Source organism: Diorhabda sublineata, chromosome 2 (genome assembly GCF_026230105.1).
Source record: "Diorhabda sublineata isolate icDioSubl1.1 chromosome 2, icDioSubl1.1, whole genome shotgun sequence".
Classification (NCBI taxonomy): Eukaryota; Metazoa; Arthropoda; class Insecta; order Coleoptera; family Chrysomelidae; genus Diorhabda; species Diorhabda sublineata.
This window is the reverse complement of record NC_079475.1, coordinates 1,054,117-1,063,012: the sequence shown is the minus strand read 5'-3', so window position 1 is coordinate 1,063,012 and position 8,896 is coordinate 1,054,117.

Below are 8,896 nucleotides of genomic sequence, written 5' to 3'. Positions count from 1 at the left end.
GTGCTTTGAGGATTTTCCTCTTAGATATTTGACATAGCTTGTCATGTCATATTTTTTCCATGTTATGTCACAGTCCCACACTTTTCAATTGCTACAATTTAAACTGGACGACCCTCCACTTATTTTAGAATGAATTTCAATTACAAAAATAACGAGTATATAGTTCCCAACATCATTTCACATACAATCGTGCTAAATTTCAAATGTTTCAGATCACTGATTCAGTTGAAGTAAATGAGAATTTCAATCTCTGTCTCCATAAGAAACATATCTTGTGCTATACTTCCCGCTACCATATTTATTTTTAAGGGTTGGAAGATTGGAAGCGTACTGATAGGACATGGATATATTCCAGGTGCATGTCGGAAGCAATGATATTTTTTCCTTTACTTCTTCATTTTTGTAGTCGTGATGCCTAGCTTTTATAAATTAAGATATTGAATGAAGCCTCCATAATCAATGTTTCCATTGCATCTGAAGCTGGAAAATAGATCAACGTTTTCAAGAACTGATTTTATATCAAAACAGATCTAAAATCAAAACGGTTCATCATATAAGGGTTGCTACTTAAGTTGTGAGATATGGCAACATTGATTTGAATATGTCAAATCTGACACTGCCATCTTAAAGTTTGACATTTCATTATTTTCCACCAATGCGAGATCTTACACATCAGTTTGAACAGAAACGTTTTTAAACAGTCAAAACATCGATATGATGTGTCTCATCCTCTTTAAAGACACCCAATAATAAATTGCGAGGTCAACGTTTTTCTACAATAATTTAATAGGAAATATTTTGAAAAATAATGAAGCTATTACCATTTATAAATATTTGAAGCATTTCTTTTGTTTATTGTTTTGTTTTTGTTTATTTTTATTTGAATTCTCTCTAAAAAGGTCTAAGCGGGAGAAGCTGGATAAATTCTTCACCTTTAAAGCACTTGATTGTCCAGAGCTATCGAACCTAAGTATAGAATAATCACTAACTGCCTTAATGGGTTCAAGTTTGTAGCATGGAAAATTTGTGGAGAAAATATAGTCTGAATGATTTACCACGTCTTCTTCAGAATTGGACTTGTTTTTCGTCTTTTTCTTGGCTGTAATAATATATGATCAATATTCATATAATTAAAAAATCAATGAACGGTCATAATTTATAAACAGGGAGTCTTAATTTACTCATAAAACGAACTGATCCTCTTCTTGTATTCATTACATCTAATACAGATTTGCTGGGGTACCAAATTTTTCCTTCTCTTTCATCATCTTCGGATACAACAGTTCCCGGTATGAATGCTTTCTCGTAATTGTCGACTTGATATTTTTCACTTAAATAAAGGATAACAGATAGACTTAAAGGAGTTAGGCATTCATCGTTCAATTGATTAGTATTTGCTCCGAATTGAGCTAGAATTTTTATAGTATCCAACCTAAAAGAGAGAATCAATTCAAACCCAAATCGTTTCTTACTTAGTTTCCAAAACTTATTATAAACTGCTCCAAACACAATCTCTCCTAATTTACTACCTTTCTTTCTTAATAACTTGATTGTCAAGAGAAGTTGAAGATTGTTTTACATCATCTCTTCCTATATTGAACTATGTATTATCAATTTGAACAAAGGTATAGACCGTGAAGCCGGTCTATTATGATATTCGATACTAAAGTTTGGCAAATTTCCTATTTAAATTATTGTTTTTCATATTACAGCTTATTTTTTGTATTGTTATAGCGTAGAAAACAAAGTCAAATCCCCAGTTTCTGTTTGAGAGAAATAGGTTTCATTCCATTATGACCTCTGACGGGGAGGTCTTTAATTTGTTCAAATTTAATTGCGAGTCGAATATCATTCCAAAATATGTGATTTGTACTATTTTTATCATTTAAATGTTTGTTTAATTTGTAATTGGAGTGAATCTTATGATTAGATATTTATAAAAAACCTTCAAAAATTCATCGATCAGTATGATGATATGATAGAAATTTAGTTAATAAAGTTATTGACGTTCCACTGTTAACCTCACCGAATAACCCTCTAAAAGAAAGTTCGTTTTGAGCATGGGAAAATCTGCTCAGCCTACGTGGAGAACAGCAGCCACAGAAAGTTTAGAAATCCTCGACCAGGTATTTGTAAGCTCCCGTGAACCACAACAATTTAGTGAGGAAAGGTAAGCTGAAATCTGTATTTTCAGGTCAAGATCATGAACTTTATATATCTTCTTCTTCTTTATCGTACGTGTTTGCATCAATAGTTGCCTAGCTGCAGCTGGGATGATGAAGATTAGCTTTCATTCCATCTTATCTTGGTGGTCGGGATGTATTCGGTCTTTTTTGCAACCTTTGCTAGCCTGTCATCTGGTATTTTGTCCTCGTAGTGTCTCCATTTCCTTCGCCGATTCCTCGCTCATCTCACTACATCCTGGATGTCACATATCTTCTTAATTCATCATTTCTTTTGTGGTTAATTTAAATCTATTAAATTGTTGATAGCGATGGAGTTGATTTGATATTCACCTATTACGAACAGTGGCAAAAAATATACCAGTATTCCCTAAAGCATCAGAGACGTTGACGCTGAAGTGACGTGTTTTCAAATGATTTATCACAGAATGATTATCTCCAATATAGCATTGATAGAAGAATTGAGTACAAGCAGTTTCTATGTCACCTAAAATTAATAATAGATACAATCATTTATATTTCATTGATTTTTCAATGCCCGCGATCAATATTTTGATATACAGAGTGTTTCTACATTCATGCGACAAAATTCAGGCGGTGATTGCTCGTATGAAAGATGGGTCTTTCCTATTAGAAAGTTTCCTCATCCTACCCCTTTCTTAGAAATCACCCTTAGAAAGTGGTGACCAAAATTGGATGTAGACTATTGTTTCATGGTAACCCCATAGGCGGAAATCACAAGGATTCAACTCTGGAAATCGAGGAAGCCAAAGCTGGGGCCCTTCTCAACCAATTCAGCCGTTGGGAGATGCTGCATCTAAAGTTGCCTAGCAGTCCAACTGAAGTGTACAGGATCATCATCGTGCATTTTCGAGAGAACTGGTATGAGAAATTCCATTGAATGACGGAGGCAGAAAATGTGGCCCAATTAAGTAACTCTTTCATAACCCAACCTAACTTAATCTAACCTAACCTTACCTATGTAGAGTTACTCTAGCAGCATGAAAGTATCGGGGTCTCTAGGCCTAGTTTTGACTGTGAACACAGCCTTGCGTCAATGCAACTCACTAGCGATAACAGTTTTCAATTTTTCGTTGGAAGGTGCCCTGGTAACATCCAAACTCATCCCGGAGGTACTATTCGCAATAGACTCATAGAGGGCTCGAAATCAATGAACAGAAACCATGTATATGAGAACTTCGAGAAGAACCCTGACCTCCTAAGTCACGTTCCAAGTCTGAGAATATCTCCAATATAAATATTTTGGGGCCTAGTGAACTGAAGTTAATAACGTGACAAAGGAGATCAATGCAAGAGTTGTTGCGAGTAATAGATGCGTCTGGACAGTCCGAAGAGCGCTTATATTTAGAGGGATCTTCTCAATAATGTCAAAGCTCACAATTTACAAGATAATCTGTCCGGTAGTCACATACGGATGCGAGACATGGACTATGACGACGACAAATGAGCGGATTTTGAACTGCTGGAAACGAAAGATTTTTGACTTTGTTTGGAAGAATGGTGCGTGGAGGATCCGAAGGAATGCTGAGCTGAAACAGATGTATGGAACGCGTCTGAGGTGGAACATGCCTTCTGATAGATACTCGTAAAAGACTACGCTGTTTGGAGGATGTTGTAATTGACCTAATTCAGCTAGGAGTTCAACGTTGGAGATACCTTACTCAAGACAGAAAATATAGGCAGTATATTGTTGAAAAGACTCCGGTTCTCATGAATTTTGTGGCATGAATTCAGAATCACTCTGTATATCGTATTTTTCACACTATTACATCGTACCTGGTGGACCAAATCCTTGTCTTAATCCCGACAACAAATCAGAAACGTTAAAGTTCACCATATACTCGGTTCTTCTGAGAAGAAAGCTATGCTTCAATATTTTCATCAAGATGGGTTCGTTATTCCATGCCAACACGTTAGATGGAGTTACTTTACTGAATTTGAACGTTTCGCGAATTTTAAGATGATGTAAAAGTGTATTTCTCTTTTCTCTCAACTGATTAGCGATAATGGAGTAAAAAGCGTATTGATTGGAGATACAATCCAGTTTATTTTCCAAATTGACTATAAGAAAATTAATAAATAAATAAAAGTAAGTGCCAAAACTGAGAATGAAAAAATTGGTCTGAAGTTTCTTGTTTATCTTTACGATTTCTTCGGATAAAAATTCCAACATCGCTTTCAGATCTTTTCGTAGCCTCACTCAATGTCACTGCTGATGATCCAGGTTGAAGAGCTTATCGAATTTTTTTAATCCTGGCTTCATGCCGTTAATAGTGCCTTATGGAATCAAATCATTAACGCTGATTTTGTAATAAACATTTCCTGGTCCTTTTTGGTGACACGCAGACAAGATAATTTAGCGGAGCGTAATTTGGACGAGTCAATGAATGTGGATGACCCTTTATCAAAATCAATAAAGGCTTTTTCGGGTGCCCATCACCTACAGTGTTTAACTTGCACCCGTTTTCCAATGAGGTCAAAGTCCGTATCTGCTACAGAAAATGAATGCCCAGAAATGAGAAATTTGTGTTCGATCCTAACAAAGTGATTCATGATTCACCAAACAATGAAGCTAAATCCATTTAGAAATGTTTGTTCATATGTTAGTGGAATAGCAACTCTCAAATTTCAGTGTATCGGTTGTAGTGTGCTTAGCATAGAAACTTAATTTCAGAAGAAAACCAAAAGAATGAGCTCATAGCCTACCTATATCCTCGATCCCCATTTCGTCCATACATGTACAACTATCTGAATCACTCAATACTTCACCTAAATCCACGTTTACGTTCGGATCAATATCATCTCGCTTTTCTGAAAAGGTCGACATGATACTGACATCACCTAAATTCCAAGTTATTGTTGAGATATTGGAATATATCCCATCCATCTGCTGACTATCGGTAGCTACGAAAAAGGAACAAATTGAAAATATATCTGCAACTTTCATAGTTCATAAATCATAGTTCATAAATCACATTTCATGAATCATAGTTTTTGTATCATATTTCGTAAATCGTAGTTCGAAAATCATAGTTCATAAATCAAAGTTCGTAACACATAATTCGTAAACCATAGTTCGTAAATCATAGTTCATAGTTCACAAATCATAGTCCATGAATTGTAGTTTGTAAATCATAATTCCTAATTCCCAATTCCCAATTCCCAATTCCCAATTCCCAATTCCCAATTCCCAATTCCCAATTCCCAATTCCCAATTCCCAATTCCCAATTCCCAATTCCCAATTCCCAATTCCCAATTCCCAATTCCCAATTCCCAATTCCCAATTCCCAATTCCCAATTCCCAATTCCCAATTCCCAATTCCCAATTCCCAATTCCCAATTCCCAATTCCCAATTCCCAATTCCCAATTCCCAATTCCCAATTCCCAATTCCCAATTCCCAATTCCCAATTCCCAATTCCCAATTCCCAATTCCCAATTCCCAATTCCCAATTCCCAATTCCCAATTCCCAATTCCCAATTCCCAATTCCCAATTCCTAATTCATGATTAATTCGTGATTCGTGATTCGTGATTCGTGATTCGTGATTCGTGATTCGTGATTCGTGATTCGTGATTCGTGATTCGTGATTCGTGATTCGTGATTCGTGATTCGTGATTCGTGATTCGTGATTCGTGATTCGTGATTCGTGATTCGTGATTCGTGATTCGTGATTCGTGATTCGTGATTCGTGATTCGTGATTCGTGATTCGTGATTCATGATTCATGATTCATGATTCATGATTCATGATTCATGATTCATGATTCATGATTCATGATTCGTGATTCGTGATTCGTGATTCGTGATTCGTGATTCGTGATTCGTGATTCGTGATTCGTGATTCGTGATTCGTGATTCGTGATTCGTGATTCGTGATTCGTGATTGGTGATTCGTGATTGGTGATTCGTGATTCGTGATTCGTGATTCGTGATTCGTGATTCGTGATTCGTGATTCGTGATTCGTGATTCGTGATTCGTGATTCGTGATTCGTGATTCGTGATTCGTGATTCGTGATTCGTGATTCGTGATTCGTGATTCGTGATTCGTGATTCGTGATTCGTGATTCGTGATTCGTGATTCGTGATTCGTGATTCGTGATTCGTGATTCGTGATTCGTGATTCGTGATTCGTGATTCGTGATTCGTGATTCGTGATTCGTGATTCGTGATTCGTGATTCGTGATTCGTGATTCGTGATTCGTGATTCGTGATTCGTGATTCGTGATTCGTGATTCGTGATTCGTGATTCATGATTCATGATTCATGATTCATGATTCATGATTCATGATTCATGATTCATGATTCTTGTTTCGTAGTTCGTAGTTCGTAGTTCGTAGTTCGTAGTTCGTAGTTCGTAGTTCGTAGTTCGTAGTTCGTAGTTCGTAGTTCGTAGTTCGTAGTTCGTAGTTCGTAGTTCGTAGTTCGTAGTTCGTAGTTCGTAGTTCGTAGTTCGTAGTTCGTAGTTCGTAGTTCGTAGTTCGTAGTTCGTAGTTCGTAGTTCGTAGTTCGTAGTTCGTAGTTCGTAGTTCGTAGTTCGTAGTTCGTAGTTCGTAGTTCGTAGTTCGTAGTTCGTAGTTCGTAGTTCGTAGTTCGTAAATCATAGTTCATAGTGAAAATAAATTTTCTGTTGACCAATACCATGGATGTATATCTGAGTGTTTCTAATTAAAACATGAAAAATTCTCACTGGCTTCCGATTTAATAGAGTCACTGACATTGTTCTCGGCCGTAGAGTCGTTTTTGTCATCAACTAAACAACATTTATTACAAAAATCGAGCATTCTCTGAATCTGATCTCTGTTTCTCCCAATTTTCACAATTTGCTTCTCAATCGTTGCTAAACGTTTATCGAATTCATCCAATTTATTTTGAATCATCTCAAGTTCCTTCTTCTCGTCTTCAGGTTTCAACCTATTACCAAAAACATCGCAATGAATAAGGTCTTCAACTATTTCGTGAACAACATGAATTTTCCCCGATAAAAATCAAGATCAGAATTGAAATAACTTGAATTGCATTTGTCAAGTACTCCTCAATGTTTGCAAACAGAAATCTGTGCCTCCACATCAGAATAAGATTCATGGAATGTTATGTGTGATCAGTACTACTGTACTGAGTGGAAACATGGACCTTGCAGGCTCAAATGATCAAAAAACATTTTAGATGTGGTTCTATAGACGCACCTTGAAGATACCTTGGACTGGCAGAATCGCCAACGACCTCTGGGAGATCATATTGCTGATAAAAGTTTATTTCACATTCTCATCGTAATATATGCAAATGAATTTTTCATTGGATGAGTCTTGTATAATTTTTAAACAGCTTGTGTTTGAAAATTAACAATTCCACATACACAAACTTTTTAAATATTTATGAATAAATTTTCTAGTAGCAGCTCCATATTATATTAACATATCTGACTTAGTCGCTTCTAGTGTAGACATACATACTATATTTCGCTCATCGAAAAAGACAAAGTGCAATGAATAAAGAATATGATGAAACTTACTCCACTAGAATGTTTGAGTCAGATTCCTCGATCAATACTTCTATGATAGACGATTTTCTTGCATAATATTCATCATACATGGACTTGTTGAAGAATACACTATTTCTATTTTTGATATTTGTATTGTACAATTCGTCCGATTTCTCCAAAACTTTATCATCGGCCCCTAAACACATAAGTAATTCTTTAGCCACATCATCTAGCTCTGTAGGAGACACATTCACTAAATTCCTGGAATAAATAACACTAATAAAAATATCTGTTTCTATGGTTTGAAGCATTTTTAGAAAGTCAACAGTCCATAGATGATAAACCATGCAACAGAAAGCCTTCTGCAAGAACTGATGAAAATCTTAGAGCTCGTCCATTCTGAGGATATAGTTGAATTTTAGTTAATTGGATTATGGACTGAAAAAAAATGGACTGTTTGGGAGTATCTCCAGGAAGACTCCAATAATCAATGATAGCCAATTCAAAGAACGAATTTATCAGATTTGTTTTGAGGGATTCGTCTACAAAAAGTTTGTGCCTCAAGACCGAAGTGTAAATTAATGCTCATGCCGCAATGATCTTAAAAGGGGTTATACGCGTCCGACCCAAAGAGAAGACAACTTGATTACACAGCAATTTTAATAATTTTTGCAAACGAGTTTTTGGCAATTCCTCAACCTTCCTATTAATCTGACTTTTCCTCGTACTCAAATTTAGAACTCATCTGAAGAGATGTCATTTTGGGACATCAGAAAACATTTTAACTGATTTCTAACACTTGTGGAATAAATCTATCATCTCCAATTTGAATGATTTTGAGGGAGAGCTATTCACTTGCAGATGTAGTCCCATAGAACTAATTTGGAAAATCGATTTAATGTCTTAATTTCCAGACATCTTTCATCCATCAATCATTCTTCAAAAAGACACATTTAACCCTAAATTCTCATCTGTATCTCTTCTGGTCCCATGATCCGATCGTATCCTATTTTCTTTTTCCTCTCTTTAGTATTTTTATCTTATTTGAACCTTCCTTCTAATGTTTTTTGAAGTCTTAATCATCATCCAGTATCTGGATTCATAACATTCATACTAACCTGAATTTCATCAATTTAAGATGGCCACTGTTAGTATTTGCCAAACAGGTAATGAGTGAATGGAAAGCTTCCCCAGTTCTAATCAAAGAAAAA